General features: G+C 59.9%; 1 protein-coding gene across 4 annotated transcripts in view; it reads left to right on the top strand.

Annotated features, from left to right (window-relative positions):
• The window catches only part of ZMIZ1 (zinc finger MIZ-type containing 1), a 230984-nt gene that overhangs the window by 86743 nt on the left and 117974 nt on the right, over positions 1-26267 (top strand). For 3 of the 4 annotated variants that reach the window (XM_041748269.1, XM_041748266.1, XM_041748267.1), the window contains exon 4: positions 566-644. The gene's annotated coding sequence lies outside the window, so the exon portion shown is untranslated. The remainder of the gene's footprint in view (positions 1-565; positions 645-26267) is intronic. The other variant, XM_041748268.1, reaches the window with a different exon arrangement.

Raw genomic sequence — 26267 nt, 5'->3', positions numbered from 1 at the left:
GCTGTTCCCTCGGCCTGGCATGCGGTTCCATGCATCTCGGCCTGCCTCTGTCTGGCTCATCCTTCGACTTCACTGCCCCGGAGAGGCTCCCCTGAACCTCGAGTCTACGTCGCGTGGCCCGTGACTCGTTCTTTCTGAAGGCAGACGCCTCTTCTAATTCTGTAGCGTAATGAGCAGAAGCCCCGCAAGCACGGGAGCCACATCCTAGTCACAGCCCAGGCTGCTCCTTCCGTGTGTCTTGAGCACATGAGTGGACGCCGAGTGCGTCTGTCTCCATGTGTCCTCAGTTGCTCCTAGAAACCCCGAGAGAGACTGTGGTCCCATTTGACAGGTGGGGAGACCAAAAACCAGGGAGGCCAGGAGCGTATCCACGGAGCTGGGAACTGGCAGGTGCGGGGAGGGGGGGGGTCAGGGCATCAGCATGCCTCCCTTCCTCTCCCTCCCTCCAGTTCTCCAAATGGGGATGCCTGGGTTTTGCTGGCAGTAGACTTGCCGGCGGAGGGTGGGCAGGTGGGCTGTGGCGCCTGCTAGCGAGGGCTCCTCTGACCACCCCTTCCTATTGCAGCAGGATGGAACTGGAGTGAGGTGGAGGACTGAGCGCTGCTGACCAGACGCTGGACGCTGGTGGTTCGCGGGTCACTGAGGTAGGTGTGCAGCTGGGCTGGCGGGGGAGCGCCTGCCTTTGGCTCAGGGCATGATCCCAGGGTCCTGGGATCGAGTCCCGCATCGGGCTCCCCGCATGGAGCCTGCTTCTCCCTCTGCCTGTGTCTCTGCCTCTCTCTGTGTCTCATAAATAAATAAATAAATAAAATCTTTAAAAAAAAAAAAAAAAAAGGAAGAAGAAGGGGTTTAGCACATCCTGAGTGGGGAGCGGGTGCTGGCTGCAGCATACTGCGCCTTTGACGGGGCCCCAGTGCTCATGGGCGGCCTTGGGTGCAGCCACCCCTGCCTAGGCCTCACCAGCTGCCCGGCCTTTCTCTAGAGTGTCTGCCAGGGTGGGGGCTGGGGGAGTGCACCCCGGGAGAGGGGCAGCTTTGGTGTCCGTCTGTACCGCTCGCTCCCGCGGCACACGGGCCCCAGATGCTGAACAACATGGTGACCACGCGGAAGAGGCCCCGGGTGGGCAGAGAGGCCTGCTGGCTGGCACGGGTGTTGCGACCGCCCGCCCCCTTCGCTCCCACAGATACACTTGAGGGACCCACATGGGTCTCCGGGCTCTGGAGTCAGAGTGACTGCGTCCACATCTGGGCTCTGCCCCTTGTCCATCACGACCTTGTGCAGTTTCTCTGTGCCTTGATTTACCCGTCTGGGAAAGAGGGATGGGTCCACGGCGGCTGCCCTCACGGGTGCCCCGGCACAACGGGTAGCAGTGTGCACCCAGGAGGAGACGTTAGCATTGCTGTCGAGGGCCCGGGGACCCTTCCTTCATTCTGTGCACCTGCGCTCCCACCGTGCCCTCCTCCCCGAGCACCCGTCAGCGCCAGCATGGACGTAAACTGGTCCTCCACCGTAATGAGGGTTTGGGGCTCCCCAGGGAGCTGCTGAGAGTAGATGCAGCCAGAAGGTCCTGAGGCTGAGCCTCTCCCAGCCCTGCCTCTGGCCTGGACAGCAGCGTGTCTCATCGCAGAGCAGCATTTCAGGGTTGATCACACTTGGCCCCGTGTCAGAGGGTGACCTGTGTAATCCCTCTTTGCTCTGCGGGCTCCCAACCCAGAGATGAGAGGCCTTCACAAAAGTGCTGACCTGGGCCAGGGGCCCTTTGTCCCAAGGCTCTGGGGCCCAGCCAGGGGAGGCAGTCTCTGCTCTGGCGTGAGGCCTCGGCCAATCAGCTCCCTGCCACCCTCGGTCCTAAGGCCCCTGGGCTTGCAGGTGCCCAGACACGGGACCCGGCGGGCCCTGGGATGCTCCACGCTTCTGTCGGGCTCTGGAACCAGGGCACAGGGCTGCAGGAAAGCCCGGCTCCCTGCTCTCGGCTCGTGACCTTGGACTAGTCCTTTCACTCCTGTGAGAGTGAGAGCCAGTGTTCTCATCTGAAAATGAGGGTAATGACACCAGCACTGCTGAGAAGGCCATTATGGGCATGCTTGGGAGCCTGAAATATTTTTAAATGTTACAGCTTAGTGAGAGTCTACTGTGAACCAGGCACTACACTCCTCAAATACATATTTCTCCCCACGGTAATCCCGTGAGGAGGTGTGTTTAGTGCCTCATTCTCCAGAGGCTCAAAGTGGTTAAGAGACCCATAGAGCTGTAAGTAGTGGCGTGGGGATTTGAACCGTGGAATTAAGTGGTCCATGATGCCGTGGAGACCGGGGCTGAGGTGCTGGCAGGCCCGAGGTGGGCGCTCGGGAAACCACCTCCCTCTCTGCCTGGTGCCCTTGCCCGGCCCCGTCAGCCCGGCTGCCCTTGGAGCCAGAGGGTGGCCCCCGAAGGCTGGCGGCCGCCCCTCCCCACGGGGCCTGCAAGCAACTCGATAAGGCCGGGGGAACCCACTGCTAATTGTGGGGTAACCTCTGAAATTCTCCTTCACGGTGGGTTCTCTTTTCGGATGTTTTTCAAGGTAATTCATTCCCTTTCCAGAAATTGCCAGTGGCGGAGCATTAGGCAGCTGGTAATTAATCATAGGAGAGGCTTGGAGTTTATTCTTTAAAAAGGGGGGGAAAAAAAGGAAGACTGGAAAGCCTTGATGGAAAAAGAAAAGAAAAGAAAAGAAAACCGCTCCAAGGCAAGGGTGGTAATCGATACCTCAGTGTCCTAGAAACGGCCGGGGGCCGGGTGGCAGGACACGCTGTCCCTCCCGGTGCTCGTGGGGGTGACAGATGGGCAGCGGGGCAGCAGCACGTGTGTGGCTCTGCCCTTCACCGGCAGCTCCCCAGGCCTCTTGGAGCCGGTTGCTGCCTCTCCCTGGACTCAGCTCTGCCACCTGTGAAATGGGCAAAGGGCAGGTGGCAGCCTAGAAGAGAGTAGTAAATGGCTCTGTTCGCCACCGCATCCTGGTGCCCGCCATAGGGCCATTGCCCGATTGCTATTTTATTAACTTGGCAAGTGAGCGAATGGACGAACGGATGGTTTTCACGGTCCTTGTTAGCTGTCGCCAGTCAAGGAGGTGGTACCGGCCACAGGGCATCGTCTCTCTAGTTCTGTTATAATTTGGAGTGACAGCCTGAGTGAGGGGCCAGCTCTGTCCACTTTGCAGACTCATGACCGAAGGACACTCTTGCTCACCAGGCCCTGGCCACTCGGGTTCGGGCCCTCTCCATAGCAACCCCGCTGTCTCCCTGACATCCTTGGGTTCAACTGTCCAAGAGTCTGAGCTGTCTGGAGATATGTATATATATATTTTTTTTTTTTTTGAAGTGGTCTCTGGGTAGGTAGTGAGTTTCCTGTCACCAACAGTATGCAAATGGGCTGGGGCCGCACAGGGCACTCAGGCAGCAGACTGGGCAGAGGTGGGGTGCAGGGGGCCCTCAGAGCATTCCTGAGTTTGGAGAGGGTGTGAGGTTCTCCAGGATGGACGTGGAGGGCCTGGACCAGCCCACAGAGGAGCCCCTTCCCAGAGGTGCAGGGGGAGGAGGGGGGTTGCGTATAGGGCACCTGTTCCCTCCAGGGGGAGGAGCTGGCGCTTGTGCCCAACCTCCCTGCCTTCCACTTGGGAGCCCCTCTGCCTCCTGGGCGCGCCCACGGCCGCAGCTGCCCCGGGAGCTCCCCCTGGCATTTCGCTCTGAGCCCCAGGACCTTGTCACTTCTGCTCTCCTTACCCCGGAGACGCTCCTAGCCAGGCGTCGCCTGCAGACATCTGCTGTGCGTCTGCTGTGTGTCATCGCCTGGGTCCTTGCCAGGCCCAAGCACAGCCGAGAATTCGCAGGCCTGCAACCCGCCGCCCCTCGCCCAGCTCCCCGGCTCCGGCAGCGTGGTCCCCTCCCGCCCAGCAGCACACCGTGTGTGTGGCCTGGTGCTGGGGACCCCGCATCCAGAGCCTGACCTCCCGGCTGCCCTCTGGGGGTCCCTCGGGCCCCCATCCCTGGCCGGTCTTCCTGGAGGTGCCCCGCGGACTCAACCTGGCCTCCGGGGCCATCACCGTCTGCCCAGCCCCTCGCGTGGCCACGTCACGCACTAGCTGTCCACTGGTGCCCTGGGCTGCAGGCAGTTGCTCGGTGTTACCCCTCCCCGTCCCTGTCACGTGTCCCTGTCACCCTTGCGCCCACACGTTCTCCTGCCCCGAGAGCCCTCTGTCCTTGCTGCCGCGTGGCCTGAGCCTCAGGGAGCCTTCCTCTAGGCCCTGCTTCCTCTGCAAGGTCACACGAGGCCTCCTTCGGCCCAGGCCCCAGCAGCCCCGCTTCCCAGATGCCCTGGTCACTTCATCCTGAACTCTGCTAAACTCGAATCCTTCCTTACGCTCTCATGATCCCAGGGTCCTGGGGTCGAGCCCCACATCGGGCCCTCTGCTCAGCGGGGAGTCTGCTTCTCTCTCTCTGCCCTTCCCCACCTGCTTGTGCACTGTCTCTTAAATACATAAATCAAAACAAAATTTTTTTTCTAGAAAAAGCCCCCTTTATGCTCTTAGACCCTTGAGAGTGCTCCCCAGACTGCCCACCACCTCAGCCTTTATTTTGCCTTGACCACCTATTGGACGGCGAACATGGAGACCCTTTTGCGCTCTTTTTTCCTTTGAAACCTGGTGTGTGTTTAGCACATGGAGCACGTGCAGACTCTGGGGTACGGTTGCCACGTGGGGTTGCCTCATTTGGAGACAGGGAAACTGAGGCTGGGGAAGGAAACCTCGCAGATTAGAGTTGGTGGAGTGCGCACCTTCTGTGCAGGCGGGGCTGCCGCCGTCCTGTGGATCACGGTAAGACCGGGGATGTGCCACACCAGTCGTCGCTGTAAACTGAGGCAGGCGGAACTGTGGCCAGTCCCTGGGCAGCCGTACCTCAGGAGGAATGGAGGGAACATGTTGTGAAGGCTTCCGTGCCCTTCACACAGGGTTCTGGTGCCCCTGGGGCTTCCCTCCCTAACCCCCAAACAGCCCTAGACCAAGGGGACCACGGGGCCACGGGCTGGGCCCCATGGGGGTCAGTGCGGCCCCTCATCCCTGCAGACACAGCATGCAGCCCGGAACACGGGGGTCCTGGGGGTTAGAGCACCCAGCTTCTCCCAGGGAGGGAGGATGTCCCATCCTCCACTCCCTCCTGCACCACCCAGGACGCAGCCTGAGCTGCAGAGGTGCCCCCTGGGAACCCAGATTCCCCCAGGGTGGGGAGATGCCTGGTGCAGGGCTAGCCTAGGAGCAGGAGGGAGAGGAGGGAACCGTCTCCCCCAGAGCCTGGCCCTGCCCCGCCAACCAGGAGGGACCTTGCCGGATTGCACCAGCCGTGGAGCAGCCCCCCTCCAGAGCCCTCTGCCCTCGGGAGCCAGTCTCCCCTCCGGCTGCACTTTGCTGCCTGCTGTGTAGACGGTGGGACTCTCGTTTGCTTCCATTCAGGCCTCGTGGCAGGAAGTCTTAGAAGGTTTAGGTGTTGGGCTTGTCCTCCCCCCACTGCCCCTCAGAGGGGCCACCTCCTCCTGCCCGCTGGGGGGCCGCAGAGCTAGCCCCGTGAGACGACGGCCCCCTCCGTTAGCCCCACGCACCCATGGCTTCTCCTGGTCTCTGCTCCTCCAAGCCAGCCACCTGCTGTCTCTCCTGCTGGACCGGAAGCCCCTTGAAGGCTCAGGGCAGACTGCACGATGTCCCGGGCCCAGTCCCTGGAACGCCTGTGCCCTCGGCTGCCTCTGGGGGTGGCAGGGGTGGGGGTTCATCTGGTATGCCAGTCCTTAATGCACAGGCCGGGCCATGTTAGGAAGGATCCTGAGGCTGTGCGCGGGCTCTGCGGAGCATGTGTCATGTGCTGCCCGGTGCACGTTGGTCCTTTCAGCCCCAGCTCCTGGGCATCTGTCCACTTGTCTGGTGTCTCAGTTCCAGGCTGCGGCTGGTGCAGGTCCAGGGAGGAGACGGTGACCTCAGTGTGGTCCTGCGGGTGTCGATCTGCTGAGGCTACTAGGCAGACTGTCCCAGGAACCTTCCAGAGCGCCGGGGTTATGGGGCTGCTTAACTCCCGGAGAGCTGACTGGGGAGCCCCAGCCGCACGCCCCCTCCCCACGCTGGCTGGTATCTGCGAATGCTTTTCCCTCACATCTGTCTTTCCTGTTAAGTGCTTCTCACCCTGCCTCGGTTCCGGTTTGGGAAGCAGCACATCTTGCCTCACAGCTGCCTGGGACCCTCCGCTGCTTCCCCGAGGCTCTTTGGGGGCCTCTTCTGGAGCCGCTGGGAGCATCTCTGCTTCATAACCCCCGCGGGATGCACCTGGGCTGCCCCGTCTTCCGGCCCACACTCTGGGGGGGCCGGTGGGACAGTTCTCACTGGGTGTCCCCTGCTGGGCTCTCTCAGCCCCACAGCCCAGCCCCAGGCCCCCACCCTTGTCACCTCCTGGGGAGCCAGCCCTCTGCACCCCCACCATCTCTGTCGCCAACAAACGCCCTCTCCACCGAGGCTCCAGGCCACCCTCTGCCCAGCAGCTCCAGGGTGGTCAAGCGTTGAGCCAAGAGGACTTTGATGAGTTAAACCTGTAAATAATCCAAAACATTTTCCTGTATGTGTGGAAGAAACACAGTAAAAACCCTTGCAGCCTTTAGCCAGCTTAGCCAGTCCCCAGTCACAGCTCCAGGAGGGCTGGTCAGGGTCACCCCATGAGTGCCAGGGGCTCCTCTAGCTGCTGCTTGCACACCTCCCCTGCTGTAGAGCTCACCACCTCACATCAGGGTTTGCTTATGCATGTAAATTTTGGTGTGGTAAGGGATGCAGTATGCGGGTGATTGAAGCATGGGTTTCAGGAACAGATGGTTCTGGGTTCGAGACCTTGCTCTGCCACCTACCAACTAAGTGAGTCTGGATAAGTTATTACACATCTGATACCCTCTGATAGGCTATAGGTGAGGAGAATCTACACATGGGGTTCTGGGGTGCTGTGGGGCAGATACGTGGTCATAGCTGTGGCACCAGTCTTCTCCAGTAAAGGACGATGGATGCCCTCAGGGAGCTGCCTCCCGCCCCTTGGCGCTGAACATCAAGTCCGGTACCCACGTCCTTCCCTCCCCAGAGACACTGGCCTCCCAGGCCTCTGGGAGCTCTCCAGTGGAAACTTGCAGGATGGCACTTGAAGATGGAGACACAGAACTTCCCCAAAGTGCCAACACACATGGGTCACTGGGGACACTTGTTCAAATGCAGATTCTCAGGCTCTCTCTTGAAGTCCCATTCTGTGAGTCTGAGACCTAGGGCTCTGAATTTTTAACCAGTGCCCCCCTTTAATGCCTATCGTCAGGTCAGCATGGGACGGACTGAAGCCTCCAAAGGGGAGCTGGCTTAGAGGTCGGGCCCTGGACAGTGTCCTAGCCTCACTGGTTCACCTGGGACACACCTGTCCCTCCCAGCTTTCTCATGAATACACCAGGGGTTTCGGTGATCTGTAAGGGCTCCTCCTGTTCTTCTAAGTCTATGCTCATCAGAAGGACATTCCCTGGGGTCCTCTCTGTCAGGATCCCTGAGGCAGACCTCTGTGTTCCTGCCCCATTCCCTCTGGCCACAGAGGACTCGGGTCATCAGCTGCCTGCCAGCCCCAGGGCCCCAGGGACAGAAAAGCTGTTCCCTGGGCACGATGTGCCACTTAGCAGTGCTTCCCCTGAGCCTTCCAGGAAGCCTTTAGATCAGCAGGCATCTGCCGAGTCCACTCAGGTCTGAAATCTCTTCTGCAGGCTGAGAAGGACCACTAACCTAGAGCCGGCCGGGGGAGGCAGGGGCAGGCAGGGTCATCTGGCTCCTCTGAGGGGCCTTGGAGCTTTATTAGTTAGCATACATGGGAGCCTGGAACACCAGACGTGGAGGGTGGCCCTGAGGGAGCCCCTTCCTTTTATAGATGGGGAAACCGAGGCTCTGGGTGGAAATGACTTGCTGGGTCACCCAGAGAAACATGAGGAGCAGTGCCTGCCAACCCAGGCCCGTTGGCTTACAGTCTGGTCTCTGGACAGTGCCTGGCCACCCAGCACACCACTCCTTGGGCCATCTGTCTGGGATGGAGAGCCCCACCGGGCCTCTGAGGCCCCTGGGAAGAAATGGGGCCATGTCAGGACGGGGACCACAGGCTTGCCCGCTCCTGAGCACTGGGCCCTTCTTTGACCTGCCCCGTCAGCCTTAATCAACAGCCCCTGCTCACCTCCCGGGCCTCCCACCCTGGCCAGGACAGCCCCCCATGGAAAGTTTCCAGGAATATCCACGCTGAGGGCAACATGATCCAGAAATGAAAAAGGCTCTCGCTCCCTGGCTCCCTCCCATTTTCCACTCTCTGGTGCTCAAGGGAGTTAATAAGCAGAGGTGAAGACGCCGGCCCTGTCCTAATGAGACCTTGGTTGAGGCGGCTGGAGCCCGGCAGGTGACAGAGGAGGAATTATTCACCATTGGGATGATGTCAGGGCCTGGGGCGCAGAGTGCGGGCTGTGCTGTCACTCGGATGAGAGACCAGGGCCCCTCTGACCACTGGCATGCAGCTCGCATAGCCAGCCCTGGGTGTGGGCCGGGGTGGGCAGCTCGGTCTCCATCCTGGGCCGAAGCCCAACCAACCGGGCCCTCGGTTCACACCGGGCACCTGGTACAGGACCCACCTCGAGGCCTTTGCGTAAGCCAGCCCCGCCTCCCCACACTCTCCATCTGTAGTCAGTAAGGCAGCAGTATTTAGTAAGCACCTACTGTTTGCATGGATCTGTGCTCCGCTCTTGGGGAGATACGGCCACAGGAGACCCAATGGCAGCCCTCAGGTTGGCACAGTCCAGGCCAAGGTTCGCCTGCAGAGAAGAGAATTAGTCATATGCTGTGCCCTGGGGGCCAGGAAGGTGTTGAGATCCAGGCGAAGGAGCCCTGGGGAAGTGTGGGATATGGGAGGCTTCCTGGAGGAGGCTGGTTAGAGCCGATTGACAGACATTCAAAGAATTTTGAGGATTTCAGGTGGGGCTGAAGGTGAGACAGGACGAGCACAGCCTCAGGTCAGGATTCAGCCCCGACCTGGACCTGGATAAGCACCGAGCCTGGATAAGCACCTGCTTGTGCATGTGGGTGTACATGGAGCATGAGCTTGTGCTTGGGGGTGGGTGGAGGCTGGTGAGGTGGCAGCCGGGGCGATGGCATTTGTACCAGAGCACCAGTGGCCACACGCCTGGGCCCCGACCTGTGGCGGGGAACAGCAGGGAGGCCGCGGGACGGAGGAGGTGCTCGGGGCCTGCAGACTGAACCGAGGGTACGTAGCCTTCGCTTGGCTTTGTGATGAGTGAGAACCCAGGTCACAGCAGAGACGGCAGATGGGGGCAAGGCCGGGTCAGGGGCAGAGCCCAGACAGCCCAGAGTACCTCTTCAGAAGCCGGGGTAGGTGATGCCCGCCAGGGGCGCAGGATGAGCAAAGACGCCCAGGCCCCGCTGCCGAGCAGTGGGAGGTTCATACAGGCATTCGGACCACCCCAGACAGACCCACCCCCCCAGGACCTCTGGGACCAGATCCTGGAAAACCCGTGCCCGTCACGCATCTGTCACTAGAAGGCAGAGGACAGGGAGCCCCAGGGCCTCTGTCAGTCCTGATGATAAGAGCAGTAACACCACCAGCAAGCAGGGAGAGCAGCGTCTCCCTGGGTCCTGACCCCTTTGTGATCCGGGGGCCAGCATCATCTCCACATAATGGAAGAGGGACACTGAGCCAGGGGATTAAGAACACAAAGCCTCCAGGGGGCAAGGCCAGGCTGTCTCCTGTAGGGTCGTCCCACCCAGCCCTCACTGCAGACTTGGGGAGCATCTTCCTGACACAAACTCTGAGAAATCATTTGAAATCCTGTTACCGATCAGTACACGGGTCCTTCTGGTGACTTCCCAGCTCTGTGGGAGGCGGAATGCCCAGTGGTTAGAGAATGGGCCCTTCCCCCAGATAGGTCTTCTGTAACGCACATGAATTATCTGGCAGCCTTTGGGGCCTAGCAGTTTGATAATTCAGGTGTTTATATGGTAATGACTGCGTGGCCAAGCCTGAGAGGAGGCAGTGAGTCAGACGACAGATTCAACAGGAATTACAGGCACTTAATCTCAGGCACCGTGGCTTTTCTAAATCTGCTGTTCCGCACGAAGCATGAGCTGGCCGGGGATACCTGGGTCCCCTCCACCTGGGGCTGGTGCACGGTTCCCTGGGGCCGGGCCATGCCGGACCCTCTTGGCCCTGTCAGTGGGGCGTTGGCTGCGGAGTTTCTGGGTGGTGCAGGAGCTTGGTGGCTGTGGGTGCAGAAGAGGATGTGAAGGGTCAGGGGACAGCCTGCGTGTCCCAGTTGCCAGCAAATCCCTCAGGCCCCGAGGATAACCTGCTGCTTTTTTAGGGGTTTAGGGGAAGGGCCTTCTGGAGAGTCATAGGAAGAATTTTAAGAATAGGCCTCGACCTGGGCAGCCCGGGTGGCTTAGCAGTTTAGCGCCGCCAGCAGCCCAGGGCGTGATCCTGGAGACCCGGGATTGAGTCCCATGTTGGGCTCCCTTCAGGGAGCCTGCTTCTCCCTCTGCCTGTGTCTCTGCCTCTTTCTCTGTGTCTCTCATGAATAAATAAATAAATCTTTAAAAAAAAAAAAAAAAAGAATAGGCCTCGACCAGCAAACAGAGAGAGAAGTGACTTGCCCAGGGTCACGTGGCCAGGATTTAAGACCCAGCCCTGGCTGTTAATCACGGTGATATTGTTATGTGTGTGTGTTTTGAGAGAGTCTGGACGATAGTTGTGTCGGTTAGTACTTGCCCCGTATACTTCATACACATCTAATTTAATTTTCATAAGCCCTATTTAACAAATGAGTAAACTACAGGACAGAGCAGTTAAGTCATGTGGTCACAGAGCCCTTGGGAGACGGGGTCAGAACTTGAACCCAGCTCCATCTGACTTCCAAGCCTGAGCCCAGCCAGACCCACGGCACAGAGCACCTGCTCTGGGCGTTGCCAGGGGAGAGCCCCTGCCAAACAGGAAGATCGGAGGTGGCTTCCTGGAGGTAGTTTGGGTTTGCCTCCAAAAAATCAGAGATCTTGAACCTTCGGGTCCCCAGCTACAAAACGCCCGGTCACCTGACCTCTCTGAGGCTCTTCCCCTTGGTCACAAAATGAAAAAGAAAAGGGCCCCCTCGCCGGGGCCCAGGAGGACAAGGCAGGTGGTGGGCGTGTTCCCCAGGTTCCGCTGGGGGAGCTGAGTGGCCGAGGTAGCCAAGGTGAGGCCTGCCCAGATCGGGGCCCAGAGCCCGCGTCGCCTCAGACAGCTGTCACAGCCAGGGCAGCTCGGCCCCGGGACGCGCCCGGGAGGGCCAGCAGGGAAAGGCCAAGGCAGAGCAGTGAACCACGTGAGTGGAGACCAAGGGCACGGCCAGCCCCCAGCACCCAGGTGTCCGCTGCCGAGGGGTAGGTGGCAGCAGGGGCCTGCGACGAGGCCTGGTGGCTCACGCTCTTTGTCGGGCAGCGAGGAGCCAACACAGCCAGTGACCTATAGAAGGACCCGAGGTGTCACTTCTCACTGAGCTGGCATTGAAATGCAGCCTATCAGGGTCCCAAGAGGGAACGTGGTCAGAGAGTGGCTCTGCCCCCACCCCGGGGGCTGGTGGGAAAAGGGTGCTCATGTCAGGGAGCCCCTGCGGCAGCTGAGACGTCCTTCCTTCGGCATGTCAGGCCTTCCAGTGCAAGGCCAGTGGGCGTGGGGATTGGAAGAGGCCAGCGAGTCCATTCAGAAACGGGGCTGGGGTGGAGAGGTGTACGCACACGGGGCACCGGCTAAATGTGACATTCCAGGGACATGGGGTGTTAGGGGCTGGGGACGCTGAAGAGCCAGCAGATCCTATGTCCTCTACACAGGGGATACTGAGGCCCAGAGACAGGAAGGGGCTTGTTCAAAGAGACCCAGCTCATCACAGAGGTGGATGCAGCCACTTCCTTGCACTCCTGCCCTCCCCGGGGTGGGGCGGGGGGCACTTGCCACCTCCCACTCCATCTAACCTTCCTCCCCAGGCCACCCCCTGAGCACAAGCTGGAGGCCAGGCTGGAAGGGAGAAGGGACAGCGAACTTCACCCGCGGCACCTTGTTATGCCGTGGAGGGCTCACTTGCTCTGTCTTCCGTCCTCCCCGTGTGGACCTCCCTGTCATGCTCCTCCTTCCACTCCCTGTGGCTCCTTCACGCCCCCATTTTTGTCTGTGTCCTTCCTTGGCTCTCTTGTGTTTTGCCCGGCCAGCAGGAGGGCAGCCTGGAGCTCGACCCCGAGCACCCACCCCCGGGGCAGCCTCGGCGCTCTGTGAGCTGAGAAGCTTCTGTGTCCGTGTCTGCAGCGGGCCTCCCCGGGCCAGCTCACAGGACTCCCGGGAGCCAGTGCGAGCCTGGCCGTCACTCGCCTGGAAAGTGGCTCCCGTTTGGGAACAGGAATGCCCTGGATAGGAAGAAGAAGGGAGGGGACGGTCGGTGAAAAAAACAAACAAGCAAGGGATTATGATCCCTGAAAATGTGCTCTTTGTCTAATGCTGGAATGTGCCCAGGGAGTCAGCAACGGGGCACGGGGAGGGCGGGCGCTGTGCCGAAGGGGCGCGGGTGGAAGCCACGGTGGAGCAGTGGGTGGGGTGCTGCCCTGGGCCCCGTTGGGGATGTGTGTCCTCTTCCCCTAGAAGCCTCATAAATACGTGGCCAATGAGAAGAGCCGCTGGGTCTCTCCAAACCCCCATGTGAGCAGAGCCTCCTGCCCTACCAGCATCCCCACCAGTCATGCGGCAGACCTTTATTTAGCACCACCTGTGTACCAGCCCTCTTCTGCGAGTTTGGGAAATGTCAGTGAGCAAGAGACCAGGCCCCTGCCCTCATGGAGGCGACATTCTAGCAGGAGGAGGAAGAGCCTAGATGTTTCGAGCTACAAGGCCCTCGGGGACAGTCCCGCTGCCCGTTGGTGCAACAGGCAGTGGGTGGTGGTCTGCGAGGGCCTCCTGTGCACCAGGGCACAGCCTCCCGCCCATCAGTGCAGCCCAAGGCTTTTGGTGCACACAGGCTGAAGGCCCAGAAGCTTCCGGAGAGATGTGGGGCCCACGGGACCGGTGTGTGTGTGTGGGGGGGGGGGGGGGTGCAGTGCTTTCAGCCAGCCTGGGCTAGCGCAGCTTCCATCAGCGAAGAACAGAGCTGAGAGCGGCCCTGGGAGTGGGTGCAGAAGGGAGCTCTGCGGGGCAGCACGAGGCTCCCAGCTCCGGGGGTGCCCATTGGCTGACCCTGGAGAGGGTCCCAAACCCCGGTGTGCCTCAGTGTCCTCATCTGCAGCACACAATGCTCAGACAGCTCACCTGGGCTCATTCCAGACTGAAATGTGGTCACAATGCCCAGCGTGTAGGCACGTGGTGGGGTCACCTGTCGGTACCAGCCCTGGAGGGGGTGGGGCGCAGGCTCCCTTGGCCAGGGGACTCGGTTGGGAATCTGCCAGTCTGGTTAGTGGTCATTCTTTCTTCGCCATAACCTGGTGGCATCGGGGAGCCTCTTCTCTCTGGGGGCCTGTTCCCCGCTCTGTCTGTCCAGGGAGCAGGGTGTGCTGACGTGGGGGCCGGGAAGCCAGGGAAGGCGGTTTGGGGAGTGGGGGCACCGGGTGCGTCGGCTGCTAACCGAGCCCTGCCAGCTGGCAGGCACGTGCGGCCAGAGCTGTTTCAGGATAAGGCCCGACGGGGATCCCTGGGGGCCCTGGGGGGCCGTGGAGCTCCCCCGGGCCTGCCAGGGCTTCCCGAGTGCCGCGAGGCCCGGGATTTCTCTCCCCACACAGCCAGCAGCGGCCGAGCGCGGCTGCTCCCAGCGCCTGGCAGGGACCCGTAAATTGAAAACATGATGTTTCCTGTCAGAGGCCAGCGCGGGGCTGGACTCGGTGTGGCCTTGGAAAGCTGGCCTCGCTCTCAGGAAGCCCTGCTCCCCACAGCACCGCCACAAAAACAGTGGAAAAGTGAAACCTTTTCAAGTCTGTGTTTCCACTGTAAACAGGGGATGAAAGCTGGCCCCTGGCCTCCTGGCGCTGCTCAGCCTTCCTCCGCCTGCGCCAGCCTGCGCAGTCTTTGGAGGCACCTCAGCTGCCCCCTGGGCCCCAGACAGCACCTCCCCCCGCCCCGATCAGAGAAGCCCAGGCCCCCTGACCATGAGGGCTTCCAAGTGTAGGTCAAGCCTCAGGCCTCAGTACCCGTCTCGTGAGGTGAGAAGGACGAGGGGAGGATACCAGGGCGCAGAGAGAGACAGCACGCGCCCAAAGTCACACGGCGATGTGGGGGCAGCCCTGGCCCCTCCTTCCTGCCCACGGTGATGCTCCAGGGCCTACAGGCCCCGGTGGGAGGCTCCGGTGGGTGGGCTCCGTGCCTGCATACAGCCGGCGCCCACTGCAGCCAGGGCTCCTTTGCCTGGGTCCTGCAGACGAAGATCCTCGCACGAGTCGCGTTTAGCGGGCTTAGTGGCTTATTTCAACTCTAAGAACGTCCTTTACTCCGTATCGTAAATGTAAATGCACTCTTGTTGCAGGATGTCTGGAAGTCCCGTAAAAGTTGAAAGAAGAAAAATGAAACCCGTCCGTAATCCTCCCACCTACCGGCCATCCCGATCGGCATTCTGTTGTATTTCTTTCTGGTCACTTTATAATTTCCTTTCCTTCTCTTTGGGACTTCTATCATGAGCAGGTTTCAGGGTGACTCAGTGTTCCTAGAAAATGTGATTCTTAATGGCCCTGTGGAAGGACCTGGAACAGGGCTCAGGCCGTCTCCCCACCAGCCCCCGCCCCGGGTCGGCTTGGCCCCCTGGCCAGGGTGGGGCATTGGGTGGGGATGGGGTGGGGAGAGACCCCAACCCTGGAGTTCCTGCTGAAGGCGTCCTGGCCTGGACCCCGGACTGGAGAACGCGAGCGGCTCTGATTTCCCTTGTGACCTCTGGCCTGTCTGATCAGCCTCCCCACCTGTGAATGGGCGAGCGGGGCCCCACGAGTCCTCGGGGCTCATCAGCCTGCCTCGGAGCCAGCTGCCTGCAGGCAGACGTGCCTCCCTTTGGTCCGTCCAGCACTGGGTGCCTACTCTATGCAGGTGTTGGCGCATCAACTTGACGAGAGGCCCCTGTTCCTAGCCCTGTCCTCCCCACAGTCGTGCCTCCCACACTCCTGCCCCTGCTAACCCTCCGGCTCCCCAGGCCCTCCTCCTCACCAACCCCTCACCAGGCAGCCAGCTGGGCGGGGGCGGCAGGGGTCCCAGGAGGAGCCATCTCTGGCCCCCTCCATCCGCCAACGTCCTTGGTGGCCCTTAGACAGCTTTATGGAGGACGGATGGAGGCTGTCTCCCTCCTGGCAGGTTTATTTCTTCATTTTTCAAACCTTGCTCTGATTTTTCCGTGTCGGCTTCCCTGGTCCCCTCTCCCCCTCCCTCTGCATGCTTCCCCTCCCTCCCCCTCCAATCTGTCAGCCCAGCCAGGAGAGAGGGCCACTGGCCTCCAAGGTGATTGAATTATTGGGGGTGGGGGGGAGACAGGCCAGGGTTTTCTGCGTGAGTGCTTTTGGCTTCCTGCCCTTGGAGAGGGCCTGGAGGAGGGGGTGCGACTGGCGGCGACCATGGGCCGTGGGTTTCCCAGACAGCCCTGCTCTCTCCCGTCTGGGCCCCAAATGAGCTCTGCCACCAATGGTGTGGGCTGCCAGAAGGCCACTGCCCCTCTGCCCAGCCCGGCCCTGCTCAGGGCTCGGTTTCACCCCCAACTGGATGGGCAGGTCTCTATCCAGGCGCAAAGGGGAAGGAGAGGTGTTAGGGCAGCCTCGAGCCCTGACTCACACAGGGAACCTCTCACCCGTTGCTGGCGGTGCTGCGGGCCTGGGACCCAGGGCGAGGAAGAGAAGGAGGTTGACACATAAAGCGCCTACTGTGCGCATGACTTCATGAAAACCTCCCCTTTGCATGGTAGCTCAGAGACAGGTGGCAACAGGTCAGGGTTCCTGGCCTTGTTCTTGCAGCTGAGAAAGGTGCCTGAGAAACTCCTCCTGCTGGCCCCTCGGCTCCTAGGCGACCAGAGGGGCCTGGCTGGGTCTCTTCAGGTTCTCCAGGGAAAGCAGAAAGCCAGACACTCAAAAGGGGACCTCGTAACTGCTTGGTAGACTTTCTTCCACTGGAGTGAGAGCAGAGAGGCGAAGTCACTAGCCCCAGGTCACACAGCTCGAATGGGAGGCTGCCGTTCAGCTGGCATCGTCCAACCTCAGGGCTGCTCGGGGTCCCACCCCCTTCCCGCTGGTGTCCGTGCCCGCATCAGGCCGCACACTCTTGCTCTGTCCTGGCCGGCCACTGCCGTCGCCCAGAGGAAGGGCCCAGAGGGAAGCCCCCTCCCCCGCTCTGCTCGGGCTCATGGAAATGAAAAACACATTGGCTTCATTATCCCGGACTGAATGAGCAGGGTTGCCATGGCGACAGCCATCTCGGCCCGCGAGGGGGCAGGGAAGGGGCTGGCAAGGCCGTGGCAAGTGGGGACCGGGCAGCAGGTGAGCAGGTGCCCCAGGCGGGCAGGCAGTAGGAGCAAGTGCTCCCGTGCCACCCACCCCTGCGCCGGGCCCCTGGCTCCCGAGCCCCGCCTGCGGGCGGAGAGGGGCAGGCAGGCCCCATCCTCCACTGACCGGCCCCTCACCCACCTGCACCGCGGCCTGTCCCCTGTCCCCTTCCAGGAGGATTTTGCTGAGGGTGAAGGTGGGCTCGTGCCTCACACCATCCTAGAGGCCACGAATGAGGGAGGAGGCGGGAGGTGGGGGGCCAGATGAAGGAACAGGGCCCCCCCACTCCCCTCGCAGATATCAGTCCTGGGACTGACTCCACAGGCCTCCCCAGGGGCCAGGGCTGAGGATGCATAAGGGTGCCAGGCTGTGCACACCCCAGTACTGCAGTGTGACCGGGCCCGTCCCACTGACCCGGTCCTTGAGCATAACCCCCCGACAAGAGGATGGGTCATCAAATAACCAGCAGGGAAATAGGCTCAATGGCGGTTGTGGGGATGCCAGCAGGGCGTCCTGGTCCAGCACAGCCTGTGCCTGTGGAGGAAGGTCCCTTGCCACCAGGCCTGGGCTGGGCTGTCCCCGTGACCCAGACCCTGGCCAGAGCCAGGCGCCCTGATACCCATGTGGGCTCACCTCTTCCCAGAGCCTGTCACCCCAGGGCCTGAGGCTGAGAGCAGCACCCCCTCGGTAGGCCCAGGTCCTACCTCTGATGTGCTCGGGCTGGTCCAGGGGAGACAGACTGTACCTCCTTTCTCCTCTGGCTCCCTGGTGGCGTGGGGGCCCAAGCTGGCCCCCTGGAGGATCCCCAAGCAAACACTGCGGCCTTAGAGCGATTGTCTCGGCCGGCCCCTCCTGGTGATCCAGAGGCACTCAGGAGCATCAAGTGCCCACTAGGGACTTCCCTTTTAGACAACACTAGTCAGAGAAACCCCACACTGACTCCAATCCCAATTTCACCCTGGCCCCGAACCCTGACTTGAGACTGAGCCTCCAGCCCAGCCTTCTGGCCCAGCCGCCTGGGCACACTCCCACCTGTGCCGAGTCCAGCCTCTGTTCCAGCTGTTCTGTTTGCCTCGCCAGGTCTGGCCGCCTCCTGCTTCCTATTTTAGAAGAGGAACCCCCTGCTGCGAGAGGGCACATGACTAGTCCAAGGGCACAGAGACTCCGGGCACCACGGCCTGGGGTGGGATTTCTCTTTCCCAAGAGATAGATCCTTTCATTCCCCGATGACATGGGTCAGGGCTCCACATGGCCCTAGACCGAGAGCCTGGCAACTCCAGGGGCTGGAGACAGGCTCCGTGCCAGAGCAGGTTTGGAGAGGAGGCAGAGAAGATTTTAGCTCCTTGACAGCTGTTCTTGGTGGAGGGGGCCCGACCCCAGCCTTGCTGACCGCGCCTTAGCAAGCGGACATGGGGCTGCGGCCCCTCCTGTGGTGGGCCGTGTGCCTCGGAGGAGACAGGTGGTGAGCAGCCGAGCTCGGCAGATGTGGTCGGGGTGTCCATGGCACAGCCGTAGCCTTGCCTCCCTGCCAAATGGAGGTCGGTGCCGGGGGGAAGGCAGCACCGGCAGGAGGAACCCCAGTGCCTCCCTGGGGGGAGGAAATCCAGGGGTTCCCAAACAGCCACCTGCCACTCGGATCTGCAAGCAGATCTTGGGGGCTCATGCTAAGATGCCAATTCCCCAGCCCTCCCAGGGAGGATGGGACAGAGCCCAGCAGTCAACCCCAAACCTCAGACCGTGGGCAGCGCTTGCCTTGCAGGGGCCTAGCCAGCCCGTGTCAGGGTCTCAGGCCCTTTGCTCCGGGCCTCCCTGCAGAGGTCCCCTCCCTGTGCTTCTGGTCCTAGGGTCACATCCCCTCACTGGGCCTCCCTGGGTCCTGTCCTACAGAGGGCCAGCCTCAAGCCAACCCGGGGGCCTTGGGCCAAGCCCATCCCCCTCTTCCCTCTCATCCATCGTCCACCCGCCCCAAAGCCCGCAGTCCCCATGGCATCTGTCTCCCCACCATTGACCTCCTCTGACTCCGCGGCTGTGTGTCCCGGGCCTGCCTCCCAGCCACCACCACGGCTCCCGCCCGGCTCCCCGCCCATCAGCTGAGGGCAGCCGCTGGGCAAAGCTGTCATTTTCCCTGCCAGGAATTATAGGTTTGGGACTGAGGGAGTCTGAACTGCAGGAGGAGGAGCCGGGCCTCTCACCCTGATGCCAACCCCAAGAGACACCTCACGGAAAGGGTGGCCTGCTGTGGAGTGCTTCTGGGGCCGGGTGGGGATTTCTGTAACCCAGTATCACCCCGGCTGTGTGTGTGCGTGTGCACGTGTGCGCGTGTGTGCATAGCCTCTCAAGAGTAATAGATTCTCTCATATTCATTTAACTTAATCCTCCCAGGTATCACATAGGCAAACCAAACCCATCTTCCAGCTAGAGACACCGCTTAGAAAGGGCGGTGGACTAGCCCGGATCACCCAGGAGACTGCAGCAGAGGCAGGACCAGGCTACCCTGGCCCTCCGCTGCCCCACCCCCCAGGTGGCCGCTCCTCCTGGCCCTGCACACCCCACACCCCACACCGCTCATTGGAGGTGGCACAGAGAAGAGACGGGGCCGTCCCAGACCTCCACTTAGGCCCAAGCGCCAGGCCCCATGGTCCAGTGGTGTGTGTCACAGCCACCAATGCCAGCTGCTAGGGAAGGTGAGACAAACAGAGCCCGTGTCCCTTTCTGCTCAGCCATCCCAGTGCCCCCTGGAGCTGGGTTTAGAGAGGACGGTGTGACCCAGGCCTGGACTATGACAGCCTTGGTTCAGGGTACGCAGACGCTGGAAACCCCTCCCAGTGGTTCACCCACCAGTGGATGACCCCAACCAGACCCAAACCTGGGTCCCCCATTATCCACTCTGGAGGAAAATGGAGTGAATGTCCATGTGCCAGGAACAGGGCCCAGGGACCCCAAATGGTTTTGAAGATTTGAGGGAACACAGTGGATCGGTTCCCAGCACAGGCCCTAGAATCAGGCTGCCGGCGTCGGGGTCCGAGCCCAAGTCACGCAACCTCTCTGGGGCCTTGCTGGAGATGAGACGAACCTAAAGCTCTTAGCACAGAACGATGAGGTGAAAAACGCGTGTTCACTGGGCGTCTGCTAGGGTCCCCCTTCTCGGTTCAGCAGGCGCTAACGGGCCCTACTTCTCACCACGTGACTGCCAGGAGTGGGGTGTGAGGGCTGGCATGGTGCGGGGCCCGCAGGGAGAGAGAGCAACCTGGCCCTCCTGGGACAGCTCAGGAGCCTGCACTTCTGATGAGTGGGACTGGGCCACTGGGTCGGCCGCCACTCCCTGGACTGGGTGGCCAGCCCAACCTGGCCCGTGTCAGGAGCCGGAGCATGAGGGAGCCAAGGCTGGGGGAAGGCCTGCCTGTTCTTGGGAATTCACGGCATGTCTGCCTGTCACAAGTACCTCGATAGGGAAGATTTGTGGGTGAGATTTGCAATTCTGTTTTCTCTGAGGGTTATAAATCAGCTGCATGCACACCCGGCTACAGTGTGGGCCTGAGGCACACACACGCACGCGCACACACACTCACACACACTCACACACACGTGCAGAAATGCGGTCCAGGTCCTGCCTGCCTTTCCCTAGGCTGGGAGAAGGAGCTCTCGGGGGAGCTGAGCTCTAAGAAGGGAAAATCCCAGGTGCCCAGCTACTGCCTAGCCTTACAGGATCCCAGAATCATCCAGAATCAAGGGCTCGAGGCTGGGAGGCAGGATGTCCCAGTGGCTAGAGAAACAGTGCATCATGTGGGTTACTAGTGTGAGCTCAAGAGCGTACCTGGCGGAGTCCAAACCTTGGCCCTATGCCTCCCTAGCCACGTTGCTTATAGAGCTGCATGCCTCAGTTTCCACATCGGCGAAACGGAGCCAATCATAGCATGCGCTTCATAGGATGGCCACGGCACAAAATAAGTTAATCGGAGTAGAGTGCTTTAATCACAACAGGCACGTCGTATGAGCTCAGGCAGGCGTGGCTGTTCATCAACATCCTCATCGTTCGTTAAGAGCCATAGGTGTCAGGCGAGGGCTTGAACCCTGCCCTCCCTCCTGGTAGCTTTGTGAACGCAGGGACCGTTACTACCGACTCCGCGGAGCTGTTCTGGGCACAAGGGAGATGGAGCTCATGAAGGACACTGTATCAGGCCCTCGGGGCGTGGCAGCCTGTCTGTGTTTACCCCTGGTTCGGGGCCCCCAGGTGGCTCTGTTCCTAGGGCCTGTCTTCCCAGGGAGTGTTTGGAGGCAGAGGGGAGCGGAAGAGTGAGTTCTGGAACCTCTGTCTCCCTTCTGCCGGCAAGGGAAGAAGTCTCCAGCCGGAGCCGCCCTCCTGTCCCCATCCCTGTCCCAAGAACCGGCCCGGAGGCTGGCAGGTGTGGCTCCCAGCTCTGCCACTTACTGAAGGGTGGCCTTGGGCAGATCACTTGACCCTTCAGTCCCCTCCAGCAAGGAATAACTGCGCCTGCTTTGCCGGGCAAGTAGAGGGCAAATTAAATGAAATAATGTGTGCGGAGCACTAAGCACAGCGCCCAGTGGCCAGATAAGTACTCTAATGCGATGGCAGGGCCCGTCTGCCTCCTCTCCTTTCCCCCACCTACTCCCACACCTGGCACACCGAGGCAGTCTTCCCCCACCAGGTGTTTAAATGTTCCACTCTGGGGACATGGACCCTAAAATCCATGAGGTACCTGTGAAGCCGCTTTTGAGTGACCCTGGATGGAGGGAGATGAGCTCTCTTCCCATACAGTTGCCCCGTGCCAGCCACGGACAGAGGCTTGGCCTTGCTGGTCCCTAGGCCGCCCACCCTAGAGCCTTCACCTCTACCTTGGGGTCCTCTGGTGCTGCCGCACGCAGGCTGGTTTCCAGGTGGTTTCTGCCATTTTTACCTATTCCGTCCTCAAGCCCTGGGAGGCAGTGATCTGAGGATGAGTAGCTGCTTGCACACGTGCAGGGGGAAGCGAAGGGGGCCGGACTGTGCCCAGTATTTGCATCTCTCCCCACTCCCCCCACCCCCCAGCTCACAGGCCCAGGCGAGCAGCACCGTGAGGCCTTGGCCGTGGGTAATTGTTGGGAGCATCCCAGGCCAAGCCTTGGTCTCCCGGCAGAACTTTGGAGGCTGGACTTCTCTGTTGCCAGGGAAACCAATGTGTTCCCTGGAAAGGAAACCACAGTGCTTTGGCTGTTAAGACACCCCCCCTCCCCCCCCTCCCAAAAAACGAGTTCCCTCCAAAACTGATTCCCCCGAAACTGTCTAGTCGGCAGCATCCCGCCTCCTCCCTGAGCCTGCTGAAATGATAGAAAATGAAATCTGCCCCTGACCTTGTGCTTTTCACCTCTTTTTTAAACATTCCACTGTAGCACAAGGACATGTTTTGTTTTTTCTTATTTATCTTCCTCCCATGCCAGCTGGGGCTCTGAGTCCTTCTCTTGTTGACTGGAGCCAGAAGGGGAAGGACTTCCACATTTTTTTTTTCGTTCAGCTGTCAGCAGAAATAAAACAAGCAGGTTTATATTTGGAAAGCAGAGGGTCTCAGCCACCAGATCGCTATGTCCGGGATAGGTCACAGCCTTCGTGTCCCCTCACGGCTTGAAATTTGATCTGCAGATTTGAAGGGTGGTGGGGAGGATACAGCAGGCCTGGCTTTCTTCACACTGACTTTTAAATGGCATTGGAGGGTCATGGGTGGTTCCTCAGCGGCTGACAACTCAGGGCCCAGGCAGGGATGGCTCTTAGAAAAGAATCCTCTGGGAGGACCTAGAGCAGTCAGATAGAGGCAAGGTCTCGAGTGCCCACATTTCCTTCCCATTCGTCTTCCGACCCCGTGCAGGGAGGCGGGGAGCCCTCACCCAGCCCACACAGGTGAGGCACCTGAGTCTCAGAATCTTGAGATTGTCCAAGCAGTGGAGTCAGGACTCCCAGCCAGGCCGCAGTGACCCTGTGCATCATCCTATTAGGAGGCAAAGCCAAGCCAGGGAAGGAGGGAGAGAGAAAGGTGGCCAGTGTTCACTTTCAAGAGCCCCAAATGCTTTGGGGGATACAGTAGAGAGGGGAGAGAATGTGAAGAGACCTTGCTCCAAATCCCAGACACCTCCTTACCCCCTCTTGGGCCTGGGTCTCCCCCTCTGAACAACCGCCTCAGACCTGCCTCCCCCTAAGGCCCCTGCCAGGGCCGCCCCCCTCTCACTGCTCTTAGGGCCACCTTGTTTTGGTGATTGAGCAGTTAATTTTCCACCTAGAAGTGATGCTCTGTTCCGTAAGTAATTTTAAACAAATTCCGTTCCTGTCCTTGCACTTCCGCAGGGTAGGAGAGAAAAACAGGAGCCGGCTGGGTTTTCCACCGTCCTCCGCGGAGGGGGGTTTGCAGGCAGCTTGCACTCCGGGGCCGGGTGCCTTTAGAGCCCTGGACGGTGAGGGCACAGCACTCTGTCCCCGAGAACAGCCTCAAGAGGCTCAAGACCCGGCCCCAGGTCTCAGGTCGAGCAAGTGGGTCCTGAGGACCCATTTCGATGGGGTGTCAAGTCCTCTTCGGCCCCACACTGGATTTTCATCAGGTCTTTCTTGGTGACTCCTGAAACCCCCTGTCGGATCTTCCTATTAGCATGAGGCTCTAGGAGTGTAGAGTAAACTAATGAATTACAGCATGATTACACAGCACATAATTAACTTTGTAATTAATATGCAACTGCCACTTAAGCTAAAACACTGCTTATAGAGACGTACGGCAATAGTAAATCACAGGTCAGAAATAGCACTTTGGAATTTTCAAAAGAATGAGCGTAAGCAGGGAATCACTTAAGGCAGCAGGGCGAGTTAATTAAAAAGCAGATGAATTGTGAGCGCCCTACTCCATCTCAGTACCCTCTCCCTTAAGAACGACCCTGATGCCACCCTCCCAGCCTGACTGGCCAGGCCTGGTCAGAAAGGGACTGGCCATGCAGGTGTGTTTCCGAAATGAGACCCACCTTCCCTGCCCTGTCCTAGCTACCCTCGCGCCTTAGCCCTCTGCTCAGTCCCATGGTCTGGCCCTCAGGGTGTGTGCTGCCAGCAGGTGGGTTGGTGGGGTTGGTGTAGCTCATCAGCCTTCGCCTGGATTCTGGGTTCCTAGAATGCAGGGATGTCATCTCACTTTTTTTTTTTTTTAATCCTTCCTTCCCCCAGCCTCCTGCCAGCGCATTAAAGCCAGAAAATGCCTTAGGAGGAGCACCTGGGTGGCTCAGGGGTTGAATGTCTGCTGCATTTGCCTCAGGTGCTGATCCCAGAGTCCTGGGATCGAGTCCCCGCATCGGGCTCCCTGCAGCGAGCCTCCCTCTGCCTGTGTCTCTGCCTCTCTCTGCGTGTCTCTCATGAATAAATAAATAAAATCTTTTTAAAAAGAAAAGAAAATGCCTTAAGAACCATCTTACCCACCCCCATTTTGCCAAAGCCAGACAGGCCAAGGGCCAAGTGCTGTGGTCACATGGTGGCATGGACCCACGCCTGGTGGGGAATCCCTCTCCTGTACTCTGTTTTAGCCCTACCTCCGGCTGGGGAGGCCTTTGAAGTGTGTCAACCCCAGGTCCCCATCCCAGCAACTCCACTGCCCTGCTATGTGACCTTAGGCAAGTTACATAACCTCTCTGGCCCTCAGTTTCCTCATCTGTCAAGTCTGAGCGATGATGCCCAACTCCTTGGGTCAGTGTGAAAATTAAGTGAGGTAATGTGTGTGAAAGGGCCAGGTGCAGGGTGAGTGCTCACTGCATGCTGATGCCCTCGGCCACCCTCAGGGTTTAGGGGTGCTTGGGGAAGCCTGTGACGTCTCAATCAGCTCCATCCTTCAGGGGCTGAGAAAACAGGCCCAGAGAGGCGGACTGTGTGTCCACGGCCAGGAGCCCCCCGATAATGGACCTTTTGTCCACATTCCTACTCTGGGCTGGGTGCTGCAGGTGCAAGCCAGCACAGGACAGCATCCTGGGGCATGACCGACGTGAAGGCCTGTTCCGGGCCATCTGCAAAGCCCCCTCTGTGGTGCACAGGGAGATGGATGCTGGGCTTCCAAGTCTGACAGATGCAGGTTCAGATCCCCACTCTGCCATTTTGTGATCTTGGGCCAGTTCCTTCGTCATTTCTTGTCTTCATGTTCACATCTGTAGATGGCGCTAATCACTCCACCTGGGGTTATATGGTCATAAGGATAATCCACCTAGAAGGCCGTGTGTGCCTCCGGACACCCAGTAGATACTTAAGGAGACCCGTTTTGTTCTCAGCATTATTCACAACAAGGAACAGAGGTTCCTGAGTGGGTGCCAGCGGGCTCCCCACCCCCATGGCCTCAGGGGTTCTCTGAACTCTGGCCTCCTTGGCCACCTTGGCCCGTGCCCTCCCTTGGCAGTTCTTGGCTTGGGTGGGGCCGAGGAGGAGCCAGTCTCTCTGCCTCAGGCAGCTCATGTGACCTTCCAGCTCTGGCCTTTGCCCTGGCCCGGGCAGCTCTCCCGACCTGGGCCAGGCCTGCTGGGGGTGGGCAGGCTGAGCCACCCCCGCCTCAGGCCCCAGGCCGGTTGGGTGTACCATGCTGGCAGTGGCTGCTGGATCCAGAATCAGGGCCCCGGTACTCAGGGGGGTGGGGTGGGGTGGGGGTTCCTATCTTCATGCAGGTGCCCTGTGGCTTCTCTTCCCACAGGCACTTCAGTTTCTGACCCCTCACCCCCACCCCCCCGGCCATCTGCCTCTCCAGCCTCTTCCTGCTGTCTGGCCTCTACCCTACAGCCAGGATTTCTCAGAGCCGGTTCCTGGGAAAACTAGTTCTATGGGATTTTAAAATGTGTTTAGTGGGAAAAAAAAAAAAGTGGTTTGCAGTCTAGTAACTTTGGGAAAAACCGAGTTCTTCAAGGTCCTCACATCGAGTGCTTTCACGATCTCCCAGCGAGGGAGGTACACAGCTCTCCTCCAACTAATCAGACCAGAGGACACTTTGTTTAGGGAGGATCTCAAGGGCCCCGTTTCTGAGGAACAGACATCGGGCAGCCTCGTCCTGGGCGTGCAGGGCTCTGCTCTCTGTTTGCCCAGAATAGGCAGTGTTTTCCCTCTCATCCCCCTACCTCGGGCAGGGACACTGCCCACCAGGGTGGACTGCACACAGCTGTCCAGGCTCCTGCCTGGGAGGAACAGAGCTCAGCTCACGCGTTGTGAAGCGCCGTCCTGATCCTGCCTTCCATCTGGAACTTTCCGTGACTTGCCTTTGCCCCTGGGACAGATCCCTCCAGCTCCCCAACCTGGCATACGGATACCTCAGCCCCCCACGTCCTCAGAAGCCAGGTCTTGCGCCCGTGGAGTGGTTCCCAGGGCTGCCTGTGTGAGAGCAAGCAGAAGGAGCAGCCCCTCACCACCCCCTCGTCCTGAGCACAACCCCTTTTGTTGTTGCAAACGCTGAACTTCTGCCTCAGATGTTGCTGCAACTAGATTTAAAACTAGATATAAAAACTAGATTTTTTTTTTTTGAATAAGTCTAAAAAGAAAAAGAAAGGTTGAAGCTCTTTCGTGTCTAGGGCGGTGGCATTTACCACCAGCCGCCCACCCGCCCGCCCAGCGAGTCACCAGCTCCTCTCCGGCCCTGGTTTCCTCCTGCCTGTGATGGAGACAGACGATAAGGCCCACCTGGGCCTTGTGCAGAGCCAGTGC

Source organism: Vulpes lagopus, chromosome 3 (assembly GCF_018345385.1).
Source record: "Vulpes lagopus strain Blue_001 chromosome 3, ASM1834538v1, whole genome shotgun sequence".
Taxonomy (NCBI): domain Eukaryota; kingdom Metazoa; phylum Chordata; class Mammalia; order Carnivora; family Canidae; genus Vulpes; species Vulpes lagopus.
The sequence above is the reverse complement of the archived record's forward strand: the minus strand, read 5'-3'. Positions and strand labels throughout refer to the sequence as shown.